The 18,082-nt window shown below is 44.8% G+C and overlaps 1 non-coding gene across 1 annotated transcript; it reads right to left on the reverse strand.

The window, feature by feature from the left end:
* Positions 1 to 11,802: 11,802 nt before the first annotated feature.
* LOC120886006 (small nucleolar RNA SNORA9) lies at positions 11,803 to 11,936 on the reverse strand. Its single transcript, XR_005728789.1, has one exon. It is a non-coding gene; the product is annotated as a small nucleolar RNA SNORA9 (small nucleolar RNA).
* Positions 11,937 to 18,082: the final 6,146 nt, after the last annotated feature.

Below are 18,082 nucleotides of genomic sequence, written 5' to 3' on the forward strand. Positions count from 1 at the left end.
CGTTAATGAGCCAACCATAAATTTCCATATAATGTTTTTACAGAAGTCATATGGTAGGTTCTGGAAAAAACAGGTACTCAGTGTGGAAATACCTTTAGTGGGATCCCAAATCTTAGTCTTCACCAGAGCTTTTCCACTAGAGTAATTTCATGTGTAAGGAATATGTATAGACAAGTCTTCATATATATATTTTTTCCTTAATAGGCACATTATATCTCCCTCTACAAACAAACCACAGGAGAATGAGGAGATTGGAGGGAAGTCATATAAACTTAAACTGAACAGAACATCTGTAATTTCTTTTACAAGTGTTCAAAGACTAGCATTAGTGCACATTGTAAACAAAACTTCTGAATGTTTGACATGTGGAAAAGAGTGCAGTTGTTCCACGTATTTTCAAAAATATAAACAATCTCATACTGGAGAGACAGCCTACAGATGTAACCAATTTGGAAAAGTCTTCACTCAATCCTCTTACCTTCAAGTACATAAACATAGTGGAGCCAGGCCATATGAATGTAAACAATGTGGGAAAGCCTTTGTTTCTTCTACATGCTTTTCAGAACATAAACAAATCATACTGGAGAGAAGCCCTATAAATGTAAGCAATGTGGGAAAGCCTTTGCTTCTTACAGTTCCCTTTGTCAAAATAAACGAACTCATGCTGGAGAGAAGCCCTATGAAGGTAAACAATGTGGGAAAGCCTTTACTCATTCTTTACAACTTCAAACACATAAACAAACTCATACTTAAGAGAAGCCCTATGAATGTCAGCAATGTGGGAAAGTCTTTGTTTCTTCTACTTCCCTTTGGCACCAGAAATGAATTTAAACAGGAGAGAAGGCCCGTGAATGTAAACAATGTGGGAAAACCTTTGCTTATTGGACCTCCCATTCACAACATGAACAAATTCATATAGGAGAGAAGACAATGGATGTTATAAGGTCCTTGCTTAGCATCTGGATGGCCATATTAAGTGAGAGCTGCCATTTTAAGTAAAAAATTTTGCTTTCCCACCCAACGGCATTTCTGAGAAAGGCTCACCACTCCCTCATACCAACCCAACCCTAACCACCCACATTAGGACCCATCCACTCTGATTCCTGAGCCCTCCCATAAAACTACTGGAACCCCAAGCCTGTTTTGCCTCTCTCCACTATAGAGATATGCCTTTATTTGTCAGCTCTGACAAAATAAACTCTCATGTGTATCTCTGCCTAGTCTCTTTCATTTCTCGATTACTCATCTCTCATTCCTCACTTTCCCTTCAGTTTGGTGCTGAAACCTGGGATAGGGTTCTTCGGTGTGCCGGCTCCCCTCTTTGAGGGTCACTAAGGGTCCCCAAGCCCCGATCCAAATTCCATCATGGGACCAGGCGCTCATTCTGCTAATTCTCTACACCCACAACTGGACATTCCAGGTAAGCCCCTGTCTCTGATTGACCTAAACAAACTACAGGTCCTGGGAAATGACCATTGAATGTCCGGCACTCCCAGGATTACCGCATGGTTGGGACACCCCCAGCCCCAACTTTCACAGCTATGTCTGATCCCTACTGTCAATCGAGTCTATAGGTGGTCTTTTATTTGGGTTCTGGGTGATTGTGAGTTGTTCCTGGTGAGACTACCTCTAAACCTTGGGTTAATCTCTACAGGCTTCTACCTCTACTACATAGTCCCAGCCAGGCGCCCAAGTGCCTCTACAGGCTCCTGCCCTGACATTTACCCAACAGCAATGATGACCCTGAGTGTAACCATCCTCTAGACTTGGAGATACTAGAGACTGGGGGACACCCCACCTCTAAACTCATCTCCTAGGTCTCACCATGGGCAACTCCTCATCCATTCCCTCCCATAGTTCCCTAGGCTGCCTCCTGGCTAACCTAGAGTCTCTCTCTCTCTCATGTGTATCTCTGCCTAGTCTCTTTCATTTTACATGGTTTAGTAGACCTAAACCAGGTAAAACCTATCTGCTTGGGCAGTCAGATCCTTTGGATAACGTTTCTGAATTGCTACTTAACAGCACTCTAGATCCAAGTATTATCACAGATCTTTTCAACTATTGTGAGCAACTAGGGAAAATGGAAAGAGATATCATATGTTCAGGCCTTTTTCTTTGTACATTCTAAACCCTCTCTCTGCAACTCTTGCTCTCCCACACAAATCCTCTCAGCTCTCACCTCCCCTCTGACTTCTTCCAAAGGGACAGAAGATCTTACCCTGGAATCCCCCTCAACCCAGCGGATGAGCCCCCGCCATACCACAATTCTTTCTAATGAAACCACTGCAGCAACTGTCCCTTCAGCCCCTCCACACTTCTCTCCTCTCACCACACACTCGTGGGCTGCCACTGCCCAACCCTCATCTCTGTGTCCCCTATGCTAGTTGGCTGGGGTAGATGGTGTAATCTGGATTCATGTGTCTTTCTCTTTGTTAGATCTTTCACAGAAAGAAAAGTGGCTTGAGTCCTACAATTCAAACCCCACCACGTATATATCAGTTTCAATATCTGACTCAATCATATGACTTGACCTTCCACGATGTCCATACAATTTTGTCTAAGGAGGAGTGCAGGTGAGTTTGGGAGCAAGCTAGGAACTATGCTGATGAGGTACATCAGATCTCCCCTGTCCATCAGACTGGCACTGAAGCAATTCTTGATCGGGACCACAATTGGGATTAAAATTTGCCTAGAGGAATAACTAGTAGAAACCAATTTATTACTTGCCTCATGGCAAGACTTAGAAAGGCAGCCCATAAGGCTATCATTTATGAAAAGCTCCAGGAAATCATTCAAGGTAAGAATGAAACCCTTCAGCATTTTTAGATCGCCTGACCGAGGCTTTATTTCAATATACTAATCTGGACTCCAGATGGGAAACAACTACTAACGACCTACTTTTTTTTCCCAGAGTGTCCCCAATATTAAGGCCAAACTAAGGTGCCTCTAATTCCCCAAGCTGAGGTTTTGAAAGTGGCCTTTAAGTGTATAGTGAGAAGGCCCAAAAGTAGAAATATCAGATACTTTCTCAAGCCAACCGTCTAGTCTTAGCATCTGTCCCTGGTTCCACTGGCCTGTGGAAGCGTACCTTGAGACCACGCGGACCCTGTTTTAAATGTGGTCAGACGGGTCACTGGGCTCATACATGTCCGAAGCCTCGCAAGCCTCCGGGCCCTTGTCCTAAATGCCATCAGGAGGGACACTGGGCCATTGACTATCCCAAGCCCATCACAGCCCCTAGTCATCCAGCCCTTCTGGTTCCCCTTTCCAACTCTTAGTACTGGCTGCAAAGGATGAACGAGGCCCAGGTCCCCATCACCTGACCACTACTATCACTCCTCGAGAACCCAGGGTAACTCTGTATTTCAGGTAGGCCTGTCTCCCTCCTCCTAGACACCGGGACTACATATTCCGTCCTCAAGGAGTGCTGAAGGCCTACTACTGGTTCTATGACCTCTATTGTTGGGGTAGAGGGTGAACCTTACCAACCTTCACAGGCACCTAGCCTTGTTTGTGCTTTTGGCTCTCTAGTTTTACCACTCCTTTTGGTCATTCCACAGTGCCCTGTTCCCCTTATTGGAAGGGACACCCTCACAAAGTTGGGGGCCACGCTTTCCTTCTCTCTTCATACATGCTTCCATCCAGACTCACCTGCTGCTCTCCTGATCCTCACCCTGTCCTTAGGACCGGGTGCTAGTGCCTTCCCATTACCCCCTTCTGAGATGGACCCTACTATCTGGGATGTTTCAAGTCCTTCCATCGCTTCACACCACAAGCCCATTCACATCTATCTCAAAGACCCCCTCCATTTTCTGGCCCAATCACAATACCTGCTCTCCCGACAAAAACTCCCAGGCTTGCAGCCTATCATTCAAGACCTCTTGCAAAAGAGGTTTTTCAGACCTACTCATTCCCCTTATAACACCCCCATCTTGCTAAAAAAAAAAAAAAAAAAGCCCAGTGGTTCCTACCACTTGGTCCAAGACCTCCGTTCCATCAACTCTGCAGTTGTCCCAATCCATCCTGTGGTAACCAACCCTTAAACCTTTTTCTCCACCTTTCCTTCTGGGACCTCTTACTGCTCAGTGCTAGACCTGAAAGATGCCTTCTTCTCTATTCCCCTCCATTCTGACTCTCAAGACATTTTCATCTTTACATGGACTGACCCTGAGTCTTATAACTCCACTCAGCAGATGGGGACAGTTTCCCCCAAGGGTTCCGAGACAGTCCTCATACCTTCGGACAGGTCTAGGCTAAGGACCTAGCATCCATCATCTCACTCAGTCTATGGTGCTACAGTATGTTGATGACCTCCTTCTTTGCAGATCAGCCATCAGGGCACCTATAAACTTAACTTCCTTTCTGCCCATGGCTACGGGGTTTCTCCATCCAAGACACAGCTTTCCTTGGCAATGGTAACATATCTAGGCTTTCTCCTGAGCCCTACACACAAACCCATTATGGTTGACACAAAGGCCTTATCACTAATATACCAACGCCCTCAACTAAGGAAGAAATTCTCTCCTTTCTAGGTATGGCAGGATTCCCCAGAGCTTGGGTTCCTGATTATTCAATGTTGGCTAAGCCTCTATATGATGCGGCTCGGGGCCCACTCTCTGAACCCCTGTTGCCTCTGTTATAAAGCCCTTCTCCAGGTCCTGCTCTCCATCTCCCTGATCTCACACACCCATTTCACCTTTATGTGGCTGAAAAGCAAGGATTTGCTCTAGGGGTCCTCAGACACATGCTGGGGCCAACCTCTGCCCCTGTGGCTTATCTATCGAAGGGTCTTGATCCTACTGTTTGGGGAGGGCCCCTTGCCTATGAACATTGGCCGCAACCTCTCTACTCATTAACGAGTCAAAGAAACTCACCTTTGGGGCCCCATTCACCATCCTGAATCCCCATCATCTAAAGGAACTCCTCACTTCAAAGGGCTTACGTTCCTTACCCCCTTGTCGCCTTTATCTCTACAGGTTTTCCTGGTGGAAGATCCCAGTCTTACTGTCCACATTACTCACTTTTAAAGTGAGCTACTCTCTTTCCTGCTCCTTAGGATTCTTCTCCTCTAACCCATTCATGCATTGAAACTCTGGAGGAGCTTCTTCCACATCCCTCCCACATACAGGAAGGCCACTTGCTCCAGGCAACACACACATGGTTCACCAATGGCTCCTCCTTCCTTCAGGAGAGAGTCCTTTGGGAAGGGTATGCTACAGTCTCTAACCTTGGTTGTGGAAGCGTCTCCCCTCCCCAGTAATACATCCAATCAGCAGGCTGAACTGGTTTTCCTCATCAGAGCCTTCACTTTGGCAAAGAGAGCCTCCCTCAATGTGCACACTGACTCTAAATACGCTTTCCACATTTTTGGACTCTGCTATTTGGACAGAGCCTGGATTCCTTACCAGCAAGGTAAGTTACTAATGTCCCCTTTATCTCTGATCTCCTTCAGGCCTCAAAGCTTCCCTCTGTCATGGGAATCTCACATTGTAAATCCCATCAGAGAGACACCTCCTGTGTGACACTCAGCAACAACAAGGCAGACTGAGGTGAGGGCCACCACCCGCCCACAGTCTCCTCCACCTGCAGTCCTCGGCCTTGCTACTCCCCTGTGGACTCTTCCCCACTGACACTCAACAGATGCTCACCTTCCTTCACAACCTCTTTCACCTAACACCACATCTAAAAACAATTTCTCACTTCCCACCTTAAACTCTCTCCAGGGAACCTACAAATTCTCTCTATCCTCTCTGTCTCCTGTGAAATCTGCCAAAACACTAATCCCACCTCCAGTCTCCACCCACCTGCTTTCCTTGACACCAGGCAAGGGGACATCTTCCTTGCTCTGACTGGCAGCTGGATTTCACCCGTACGCCTCCCAGTCAAGCAGTACAAACTTCTCTTGGTACTTGTCAACACCTTCTCAGGATGCGCGGAGGCTTTTCCTACCACCAGTACACGTGCCCCCACAGTGGCCAGTGTCCTCGTTGAACACATTCTTTCCCATCTCCCCTCCTCACTCCAGTCTGATAAGGGTCCTGAATTTACTGCCCATGTTTCATGGTCTGTAGCTAAGGCACTCAGCATCTCCTGGCATTTTCATATCCATTACCATCCAAAGTCCTCTGGCAAGGTGGAATGTACCAACTGAACCTTGAAGAACATTCTCACTAAACTATCCTTTGAATTACACTTAGATTGGACTAAACTCCCTCCCTTGGCTCTTCTTAGGTTACGGGCCCTCCCAAAGCAGCCACTCAACATCTCCTGCTTTGAGCTTCTATGTGGACGGCCCATCTCCCTGCTCAGCTCACCTCCCTCTGATTCTCCACCACCCCTTGCTCCTCATCTTTTCTGGCCCCTTCTTGCATACATTAGGAACCTTCTTTGGCGATACAGTGATGCTCTTCTGGCAAAGCCTAGTTCCTCCTCTTCCCCTTCTCCCACTCTGTCTCCTGACGACCTGGTACCTTTTAACTACCCCCATCAACAAGTCTCCCTCCTCCTCTCAACTCTCCGCAAAATGGACCCTCTCGGGTCATTCTTACCACTCCCTTGGTGGCCCATCTTCAGGGCATCCCATATTGGGTTCATAACTCCTGTTTAAAATGGGTTTTTCACCCTTTTATAAAGTGACTCCCACAGGCCCTCTCAAGCCGTGTTTCTCCAAGGCTGGAACCCCCAATCTTCCTTTGGTCTCTGGGGACCACGAGGACACTGCAGAACCCTGAGTACCATCCTTCCCTTTTTCATTTTTGCCCTCCTCCCTCATTCTGCACTCACCTCTCAGGGGGACCACTACCAGGAATTACCATTCCAATTTCTAGGAGACTGACAGCAACTTGCTCAAACCACACGAACCATACAACCCCAGCTTGATTCTTTAGCAGAATCCAAGGGGCCTTGATCTTTTTAAGGCCCCAAAAGGCAGACTTTGTCTGTACCTACAGGAGGACTGCTATCTTTATGTCCATCAATCTGCTACAGTAAAGGACAAGATAAAACAACTCCATCTGGACCTTGGACGTCAGAAACAATAGCTCTCCTCTGCTAAAGGATGGCAGCTAAGTAACCCCCTTTACCACTGGGCACTTCCTTTCCTGAATGTTTGCCCCTGTGTCATTAGATTAGTTCAAGACCAGATCCAAAAAATCTTTAATCAAACTTAAACCAGTTTTTGTTACAGAAATACCAATCCCTCACCAAATTGGGTGGTGGAGACAGCATTCCACGTCCACTCAACCTCTGTCATCATTCTACTGACATCCTACAGCCCTAATGAGGGATTCAAATGCTGCCCCTTCCCAGCAGGAAGCAGTTACAGAATATTGAGCTACATCCCTGTTCCCGAAGGGGCCCAATAAAAAACAAAAATAGGGGGGAATATCAAGTCCTTGCTTAGCATCTGGACGGCCATTTTAAGTGGCAGCTGCCATTTTATGGAAAAAGTTTCACTTTCCCACCCAAGGGCCTTTCTGAGAAAGGCTCACCTCTCCCTCATACCAACTCAACCCCTGACCGCCTGCATTAGGACCCACCCATCTCTGAGCTGGGCCCTGAGTCTGCCCCAGAAAGTCCCAGAACCCAAGCCTGGTTCGCCTCTCCGCTGTAGAAAGATGGCCTTTATTTGTCAGCTCCACACACAAACTCTGCCTGGTCTTTCATTTCTCGCTCACCCCTCTCCTGGTTCCTGGATTTCCCTTCAGGGAAAACAAACAAAAAAGTGCAATGAGGAGAAACACAAAGCCTAGAGTCAGAATGAGAGCCCAAAGTGTGTACACTTAAAGAAAATCTTTCATGTTTTTCTTTGAGCATAAGGAACAAGAAATGTCCCTGATGCTCCAGAAAAGGGCTGACCCCAAAGCCAGAAAGTAAGCATGCTACATTTTCCTGCCATCAAAACAGCAGATTCGGGCTGGGCATGTGGCTCAAGCAGTAGCGCGCTCGCCTGGCATGCGTGCGGCCTGGGTTCGATCCTCAGCACCACGTAGAAACAAAGATTGTGTCCGCAAAAAACTAAAAAATAAATATTAAAATTCTCTCTTAAAAAAAAAACCCAGCAGATTTCTCTCTCAACAGGCAAAATACAACCTTTTTAAAGTCCTAAAGTAGAAGACAGAGATGGTGTGACCATCAAGTGATGGGTCTGTTTCAGGCCATATGCTCAGTGTCAGCTCAAGGTTTTGTCTGACTCATTGAGATAGTGGGAGATGTTGGGAAACATAAGGTCAAGGGTTTACACCAATTTCACACATTGCCAAAAATACCACAGTGTCACAGAAGTCACAGTGCTTCTGTGCATTCTCCTTACACTCATCATCACACGCCTTTATTCTCAGTGACTCTGGAGGCTGAGGCAGAAGGATTGCAGGTTTGAGGTCAGCCTCAGCAACTTAGTGAGACCCTAAGCAACACAATAAGACCCTGTCTCCGAATAAAACTTAAAAAGGGGGGATGGTGGTGTGGCTCAGTGGTAGAGCACTCACCTAGCATGTGTGAGGCACTGGGTTCGATCCTCAGCACCACATAAAAATAAATATAGAAAGGTATTAAAAAAATTAAAAAGGGCTGGGGATGTGGGTCAATGGTTAAGTGCTCCTGGGTTCGATCTCCTATACCAAAAACATAAACAAACAAAAACAAGTAAATGGCTTAACAAGCTGCCACAAGTCCACAAATGGTTAGAGATAAACACCTGACACCCTGACAGAACAGAAAATAACACCTTTTTGAGATATCATCGATGGCATCAGAATAAGAATTACTGTCGGTACCAAGAAGACATCTTGAGGAAATTGTGCAAATAAATTCTGAAGAAGGCTCTGGGCGTGGTGGTGCACGCCTATAATCCCAGCAGCTCTGGAGGCTGAGATAGGAGGATTGCAAGTTCAAAGCCAGCCTCAGCAACCTGAAGGTGCTAAGCAACTCAGTGAGACCCTGGCTCTAAATAAAATACAAAACAGGGCTGGGGATGTGGCTCAGTGCCCCTGAGTTCAATTCCTAGTACCAAGAAAAAATAAAATTCTGAAGAAAGGGAAGTCAGTCAAACAAGAAAAGCGAGGAGGCAGCCTCCATAGAGGCAGTGTAACAGAGGGTGAAGCCCAAGGTCCACATGGTGGTCTTTTCCCTGCCACAGGGGCAACGACTCTCTCCCTTTCCTAGGATCTTACTATCTCAATCCACACGTGGCTGCTGCAACACAAGTATATATTCTTTTAAGGTAAAAATAGAATATATTAGCCAGATGCAGTGTCACCGCCAATAGTTCCAGCGGCTCTGGAGGCTGAGGCAGGAGGATCTCAAGTTCAAAGCCAGCCTTGGCAACCCAGTGAGACCCTGTCTCAAAATAAAAAAATAAAGGGCTGGAAACGTGGCTTAGTGATTAAGCGCTCCTGGGTTCAATCCCTGGTACCCCAAACAAAAACAAAACAAAACAAAAACTTTTAAAAATAGAATATATTCATGATCATATAAAAATTTTCTTCAGATATCTCAAAACTATTGAGAGTCATGATTCTATTCTACCAATTAAAATAAGCCAGGACAAAGAAGTATAGTCCTTTGGTTAGTGTATTAGTTTCCTATAATAATTTCCCTATAAGACTGCTGTAACAAATTAGCATAAATTGGGAGGCTGAAAACAACGGAAAGGTGTTCTCTTATGGGTCTGGAAGCTGTAAGTCCACAGTCAAGGTGTAGGCAGTGGTTGCTGCAGTCCTTAGTGTCCCTTGGTGACACTATCCCCTTGTCATGTGGGTCCGTGACTTCTCTTTTTGTGTGTGTGGGGAGGGGAGACGGGATTGGAAATGAAATCCAGGGTGACATCCCCCATCTTTTTTGTGTGGAGACAGGGCCTCACTAAATTGCCAAATCTGGCCTTGAACTTGCAATCCTCCTGCCTCCGCCTCCTGAGTAGCAGGGATTAGAGGTGTGTGCCACCGCGCCCAGCTGAAATCTCTCTCTTCTTGTAAAGACACTGGTCATTGGATTAGTGCTCCAGCATGATCTCATCTTCCCTTGGGGGATTAAAAAGGACCTATTTCCAAATAAGATCAAATTCACAGGTATCGGGGTTGGGATTTGAACATATGGTTTATAGGGACTCAATGCCATCCATCACAGTGAGTTTACAAGCAGGATATTGCTACCTCGAGTTAAATACACTTAAAACTACCAAAGGCCATAACTTTCAGACAAAAAGGAAGACAGCATGGTGTTTGGTGATGAAATAGTCAAGAATCTTTTTTCAGAGAAGCCCTCTAGGAGTTCTTCCCCTCCAGAGAGGGACACCATATAATCACATTTTTGAGCCTCTATTTCTGTGTGGTAGGCACCATCAGTCTGATTAATACGATGTACATGACTGTTTTCTGTTAGGGCTGTGGGGAATGAGAGGCAGAGCATCGAAGGAATGTTCTCATGGGCCCTAAGAGGGTCAGGGTAAGCTATAGATGGAGGCACCCTAATTCTGGTCCCAAGAGCAAGACTGCTGGTGTGGAAGGATGGGGAGGGGAGGCGGGGGACAGATGCTTCCTGCCTTCTCTCTGTACCTGCCACGGTCTATTGGAGCTGCTCTTTCTGTTTGTGCAGTGTTGCCTCCAGCACCTCAGCAAATTTCTGACCAATGGACAGAGTTAAAATAAGCCACTCATACAATATTCTACAACAGGGACCCATTGTCACGGAGGTCAGGTGGCCACCAGCTAAGCATTATTGTCCTGATCTGTACCGTCCATTGTTTTGTTGTCGGATGAAACCATGAAATGTGAGCCTTCTTTCTGCATCTGGAAATAAACAACCAAACTGAACTCGGTCCCACGCTACCCCAGATGCCGTCTTTTCCCTCAACAGCCTTGTTTTTCCAGCTTCCCCTCAAAAACCATTTTATTCCCTCAATCACAACTATGTGCTAGCTTTAGCAAACTGATCACCCAACGTCACAGCAGACAGCAGCTCCCTTTGTTTCCTTTAGGATCTGCAAACCCTCGAGAGGCAAGTCCTACGGCCTGAAGATTTCATCTTCATGCAAGAGAAAAACAAATAACCAGATTTCTTCTATCTCTTCTGCCTTAAAAATGAAATTTTATATGATTTATTTTTTTCAACGCTAAGATAAACAAGTAATCTTTCATATTCTCTCTCCCTCTCCCTCTCTCTCTCTCTGTCTCTCTCTCTCTCTCTCTCTCTCTCTCTCTCTCTCTCTCTCTCTCTCTCATCACACATTTAAAACCGTGTTTATTGAATATCTCGTTTTTCATTTGGGAGATGCCAGAAGAGCCTGAGGCCCTTCAGCCTCGCTTATTCTGGAGGCAGAAAAAAGTGGAGCCCAAACCTGGAGCCTGAAAGTTCTCTCCGACACACAGCCCAGGCCAAGAACAAGATACTGCTGATTCCTTTTAGAAGTAAGTGAGGCTTCAAATCTGCTCAATTGAGGTTCAAATTCTGCTTCACTTCTCATAGGTGTCAACCTGGTCAGGTCAGGCCTTACTTCTGAGTATCCATGTCATACTACACAGGTGTCACAGACCAGCCTAGGGGCCACAGAAGGGACTTCAGCTCTGGCATCCTGGGATCACAGCCACGGAACAGCAGTAAGCCTTCTGCTCCATGCTGGGCCAGGGACCCAGGGAGTGGTAGTTGTCAGGAACTGGAAAGTCTGAGGTGCTCCTCCTTGCAGCTAACAAGGTAGCCTGGCAGTTTTATGACGTCAGCAGAAAACATAAAGACTCCCCAACTCCAGAAACATGGGAAGACTTTCCCAACAGCAGGCCCAGGGTATTCAGCACCTGGAAAGGCGCAGTTAATTGTCTGGAATTTCTATCACCTTGCTCTGGAGAGGGCAGGGCAAGGCCTCAAACCATTTCAAAAGTGTCCTGGCAAGCAGTGTAGGAATGCAGCAGGGTCACTGCAGACCCCAGCACGCTGCAGGCTTGCTGTCATTTTCTCTTTTGACCTGTTTTGCTTGGCTCCCTCACCTGCTGTTCCGAATTATTTTTATTGCCTTCTTTGTCCTTGGAATTTTCCTTGTCCCCCATTTTCTTTCTCCAGCTTCCTAGTTGTCCCAGCTGCTTGCCTGTCTCTTCCTTATGGTTCTCTCTAGAATCAGAAAAGCGTAGACATTTAAGGTGAAAAGGGACTTTCAGTTCTTTTAGCAGCATCATTTTGTAGATAAAGGGCTAAGACTTAGAGAATTTAAGGAATTTGCTGAATGCAGTTTGTTTGTGGGAGGACCCAGCGGCAGAACCCTACTCATAAATACTTTGTCACAGCTTCAATTCCATCTTTTTTTTTTTTTTTTTTTGTACCTAATGTCACATCCAGAGAGGAAACTTTCCCAGCCCGGCCCTGCTGGCTCATCTCTTGTGCTGCACAGTCATGTCAAATGCAGCCGCTGGGTCATCAAGGATAGACCTAGAAGCTATTGGGGTGCATAAAATCTTTGAGGAGTCAGTTTTCTGAGTAGGTGGCAGACAGTTTCATACACGCTTATGAAATGTGGCACCTTTATTATTTAACTCTATGGAAAAGAGAAATATAAAGAAGTGAAGAAAAGGGGAAATTTCTGTACAGTATTACCAATAGTGAAAGTATTGCGAAAGCAAAAGGAAGTGAAATTATACAAGTCAAAAATACACTCATGATATACTCATAGATTTCCCTCATGATCACAATCTAATAATAGAACATCGAGGCCATGGGTGAACAAGTCATGTTTATCAACACAAGAAAGATGAGGTTTTCTACCAATAGAATGGGATTAAATTTTTGTCAAATTCTGTGCCCCAGCAGCCCCCACACTTCTTTTATTTTAGTTTTCTTTTTAAATATTTTTCTGTGGTACAGGGGATGGAACCCAGGGCCCCACATACACTAGGCAAGTGCTTGACCACTGAGCTACAGCCCCAGGCCTTTTAATGTTATTTTGAGACCGGGTCTCACTAAATTACTCAGGCTGGCCTTGAACTTCAATCCTCCTGCCCCAGCCTCCCATTTTCCTGGTATTACAGGCATGTGCCTCCATGCCTGGCTTCTCACAGTTCTCCATGCATCCTAAATACTTAATACACTTTTTCTAATAATATTGACCCCCCAAAATAGGTTGTCTACAGAAAGTCAAGTTAGAAGATTGAGTCAATTCTGGATTTAGAGTTCTTTTAATGCCAACATTCTATAATTTTAATTCTGAAAAGCAGCACCAAGAATATTACTAGTTAGAGCGGCAGGGGGAGTAGCTTGGTGGTAGAGCACTTGCCTAGCATGTGCTGGGCCATGGGTTCAAACCCGAGCATCATACACACACACAAAAAAAGGAATATTGCCAATTAGTAATAAAGAACCCCTAGTGATGAGCTCCCTCCAGTCACTAGATGTTGAGTTGTTTGTGTAGAATGGGTATGATTCTAATTCTTTGTTTGCAAGAAACTGTAGCCAAGTCAACCTAACTTCAGCAAAAAGATAATTTATCGTGTGGCACAAATGTGTACCATGAATCACCTCCCTTACCTTTCCTAGTCTCCTTATAATTCATTTGAGGCCACGATGGGACTAGATCTAGCCAATGGACTGCAACATACAATACTGATGGTACCTCCCTGAAGACATTGTACTAGGTGAGATAAGTCAGTCACAAAAGGACAGACATTATATATAATTCCACCTATATGAAGTCAGGGAGGATGGATAGTTAGCATTTAATGAACACAGTTTCCATTTGAGATGATGAAAAATTCCAGAGATGAACGGTGTCATGGTTGCACAACAACGTAAAGACCACTGAACCGGACACTTAAAAAGGGTTAACATGGTAAATTTTATATTATGTATATTTTGCCACATTTTTTTTAAAAGTAAGAAGCAATGTAGGGAAATTTTATATGGCACTGAGTAAGGAGAGAGAAAAATATGTTGGTCTTCCCCATCGTGAAGAGTTGGCCCAGATGCTTTTCAGTCTGTGGCAAGGTATTGCTAAGTTGCCCAGGCTGGCCTCAAACTTGCTATCTTCCTGCATCTGCTGGGGTTATAGGTATGTGCCACTGCATCCATCTAGGGTGAAATACGGTGACCAATACAATGCAGGTCAAGCACATGGTCCGGCCCAGGGTGAGCACTCAGTACCTATTGCTAACACTGTCTTGAACCTGAGGGCACAAGTGTGGCTCGGCCTCCTGTTGGCCTGGAACCAAGAGTGAGATCCATCCAGACTGTTAGACTCTACTTCTGCCTATATTTTATTTTCCCCAGACAGAAACTGGTTTTCTCTGCTTCTCTCTCCTGATGATAAATAGAAGGTCACGATCCCACAACCCATAAATTAATTTTTTCTCAATTCAGGAGAGAAGTTCAGGTATTGGCTTTTAGTCTGATTCCCTAAAATCTCAATCCCCTGAAAAGAGTATTATTGGTTTAGTCTGGGTCAAGTGTCCATTTGTAATCCAATAATATGGTCACTGGAGAAGAGTCCTGCCATGTCTGGCCCCTGCTGAGTGGGCCAGACAGTCACCCCAGGCCATCCTCAGCAGCCTCCTCCAGACGTGTACTCCCAGATTGATTCTAGTAGTTAGAATATGGTTTCAGAGGCGCCAGATAATAACAGCTTGAACAAGGGAGAATAGTCCGTTTTACTCCCTTAAATTACCGTAGCTATACAGTTTATAACTCGTATGCTGATTGTAGTGAGATGAATAGTATCTCCCCAAATTCCATGTCCACCCAGAACCTAAGAATGCGACCTTATTTGAAAAGAGGGTCTTTATAGATGTAATTAGTTAAGGACCTCAAGATGAAATCATCCTCAACTTAGCATAGACCCTAAATCTGATGACTGTCATCTTCAAAGAAAAGGACACAGACACCCAAAGAGGGCCAAGGGAAAGTGGAGTCAGAGATTGGAGAGACACTGCCACGAGCCAGAGAACATCCTGGCCACCAGAAGTTGCAAGAGGCAAGAAAGGATCGTTCCTTAGTGTCTTCAGAGAGCCATGGCCCCGATGACACAGAGGCACATCAGGTTCCGAGCTGGCAGCAAGTGAGCCAGAGGAAGGCCACCAAGGCTGGGCTGAGATCCTGAGGAATGGGGAGCTGCTCCTTTTTTCAAGCAGAGATTTGCTCTAGCATAGTTAACATGGTGGTGATACACAGGACTTCTTTTATTATAAAATGAACATGGTAAGACTTATTTGATAGGGTTGTTGGGAGGATGCAATGAGACAGCAGTGCTTGGCCCATGGAAGGTGCCCGGTGAACAACAGCTGTTATTACAGAGGAGAAAGCCTGGGATGCATGCGTCAGTTCGTTCATTTATCTAGAAAATGTCTGATGAGAGCTCATAGTGCCAGGGTTAAGGGTCTAGGGAGTCCCCCCACCCACTAGGATTCATACCAATAGAATGTATGTCCAAGGAACTCGATATCATAATGCAAAGCTTTGGTAAGAAATGGATTTGAAAATGGCTTAAACCCCAGGCCTAAGGGAGACCTAGTCCTCCTGCCTCTTCACTGAACTGAATATTAGAACTCCCACAACGAGGGTCATCGGACCCACCCATCCAGTCCACAGTGGAGAAACTGGAATAAAAAGAATAATAGTTCCCCATCTCTCTCCCGCAATGGGGTGCCCTGCCACAGGGTGGGCCAAATGCACCGGAGCGCCCTGAGCACAGGAAGTGAAAGAAGGTGGAACTCTGGGGCCTTGCCTTTAAGAACAGTTACCCTACCCAATGATGGGAGTGGTACAAGCAGAGGGGTCACCTCTCAACTGGGAGAGAGCAATTAAAAGGAAGGAGAAGGATAATGGAGACATTTTCTCTGATATTCTTCCAAATGGGAAGAGAAGCAGGAACCTTCTTCCTTTTGTTCTCCGACTAAAAGAAACTACAATTTTATCTAGTTCTCTTTAAGCTGAGAGATATTTGAAAGTTGGGGAGGATGTTCCTGGAATAAAGAGGAGGAAATACAAAGACATGGTGCACAAAAGAGCCTGAGTTTCTTTTGTCTGCCATGCAGCCAGTGTGCGGGGGAGACAACCGGAAGAGTGTCTAGACAGGTGGGCAGGTACAGGATGGTTTTTCAAAACTGACTAATTTGAAGAAAGGTATCATCTGAATCTAACAGCAAACATGGTATTCATCCATGAAATGCCAAAGGCATTCTCATTAGGTGAGGGAACAGGAAAGGAAGTCTGTCATCTCTGATAGCATTCTGCCTTTTTTGCTAGACAATGTAATAACACAATAAATAGAACAGGATCCATAATAATTAGAAATGATAGGACAAAATTATCTGATTGCCTACCTCTTGCTTTTTTACAGAAGAAGCTGCACTGAAGATTTTATTCATCTTCTAGACTTGCCAAATCTAATATCTGAAAAATAAGTCTTACCATTTTCATTTTATAGAAAAGAAACTTCTATATATCATTAGCATGTCAGTTTTGCTAGAACAAATCTCTGCTTTAAAAAAGTAATAGTTCCCCATTTCTCACTAATAAGCTTAGGCTTATTAATCTGCAAGGATTGCCATAACAAAACACCACAATACTGGTGGCTTAACAACAGGAATTCATTTTCTGCCATGGTTATGGAGGCTAGAAATCCAAGATCAATGTGAGGCCAGTTGAGTTTCTCCTGAGGGCTCTCTCCCTGGTTTGCTGACGGCCTTTTCCCTGTATGATGCATCTATTGTGCCTCTTCCTCAATTTTTGTTTTTTGTTTTGTTTTGTTGGTGGTGGTGGTGGTGGTGAAGGCGGAGATGGTACTGGATATTGAACCCAGGGCCTCACATATGCTAAGCACATGCTCTACCATAAGACTACAGCCTCATCCTTATGACCTCATTTAACTTAATTACCTTTAAAAAAAAAAAAAAACCTTTTTAAGAAGATTTTTAAAGTTCACAGCAGAATTGAGAGGAAGGTACAAAGATTATGCCTAAATATAGTCATAGTGAAGGTTAGGGCTTCAACATAGAAATGCAGGGACGCAATTCCATTCACAACAGAGACTGATTATGACTATAATCTTTTTTTAACCTTTTATTTTATTTGTGCATAATGAAGGGATTCACTGTGATATATTCATGCATGCACAACACAAAATTTGTTCTATTTAATGCTCCCCCCCCCCACGTCTCTCTCTCCCTTTCTGCCTCCCTCCCCATGGCTATAATCTTAACTGGGCTTCTTGATCCCCTCCCCCACTGAACTGAGCTGAGAAAGGGAGGGCAAAGAGCTAGAGCCAGAGAGAGGCAGATTCAAGTTAAATAAGCTGCTAAAACCTCCCTACCCAAACCTGAACTTCTCCTTAAGAAAGTAGCCATGTCATACCAACAATGGTTGTCAAGCCTGGCTGATTTTTGAGAATCACTTGCAGTAGCTGTACAGACTTTTCAATGCCTGGGCCCCAACCAGAGTTTTAGAATTAACTGGTTCTAGAAAAAAATATGGGCTTATGATTTTATTCTTTCTTTGAGTTGTGTTTCACATGCTATACAATCCACCTTTTTTGAAGTGAATAATTCAGTGATTTTAGTATACTCACAAAATTGTGCAACCATCACCACTAATTCCAGAATATTTTGATCACCCCCAAAAGAAACCCCAGGCCCATTATGCATTGCTCCCATTGCCCCTTGCAACGTACTCCCAGCGCCTGGCAAGCACCCATCCACTCTCTTCCTGTAGGTAAATGCCTATGCTATTCCAGATATTTCACATAAATGGAATCATATAACATGTGGCTTTTGTGTCTGGATTTCTTCATGGGCTTGTGTATTTTCAGCAAATCTATAGTTGTGCTGCCAGGGTCCCTTTAGGAAGTCCAGCTAGGTGGCAGGGGCCTGTAATCCTAGCCATTTGGGAGGCTGAAGCAGGAGGCTCACCAGTTCAAGGCTAGCATGGTCAATTTAGCAAGACCCTGTCTCAAACTAAAAAAAAAAAAAAAAATTTTACTGCATCAGCAATATATATATATATATATATATATATATATATATATATATATATATATATATAGAAGGTTTTCCCCACCCACCCACCCCAAACAACATGTCTCTAAGTGTTTTGATTTTTTTTCCTTTTCTTTTTATAC

Source organism: Ictidomys tridecemlineatus, chromosome 1 (assembly GCF_052094955.1).
Source record: "Ictidomys tridecemlineatus isolate mIctTri1 chromosome 1, mIctTri1.hap1, whole genome shotgun sequence".
Lineage (NCBI taxonomy): Eukaryota > Metazoa > Chordata > Mammalia > Rodentia > Sciuridae > Ictidomys > Ictidomys tridecemlineatus.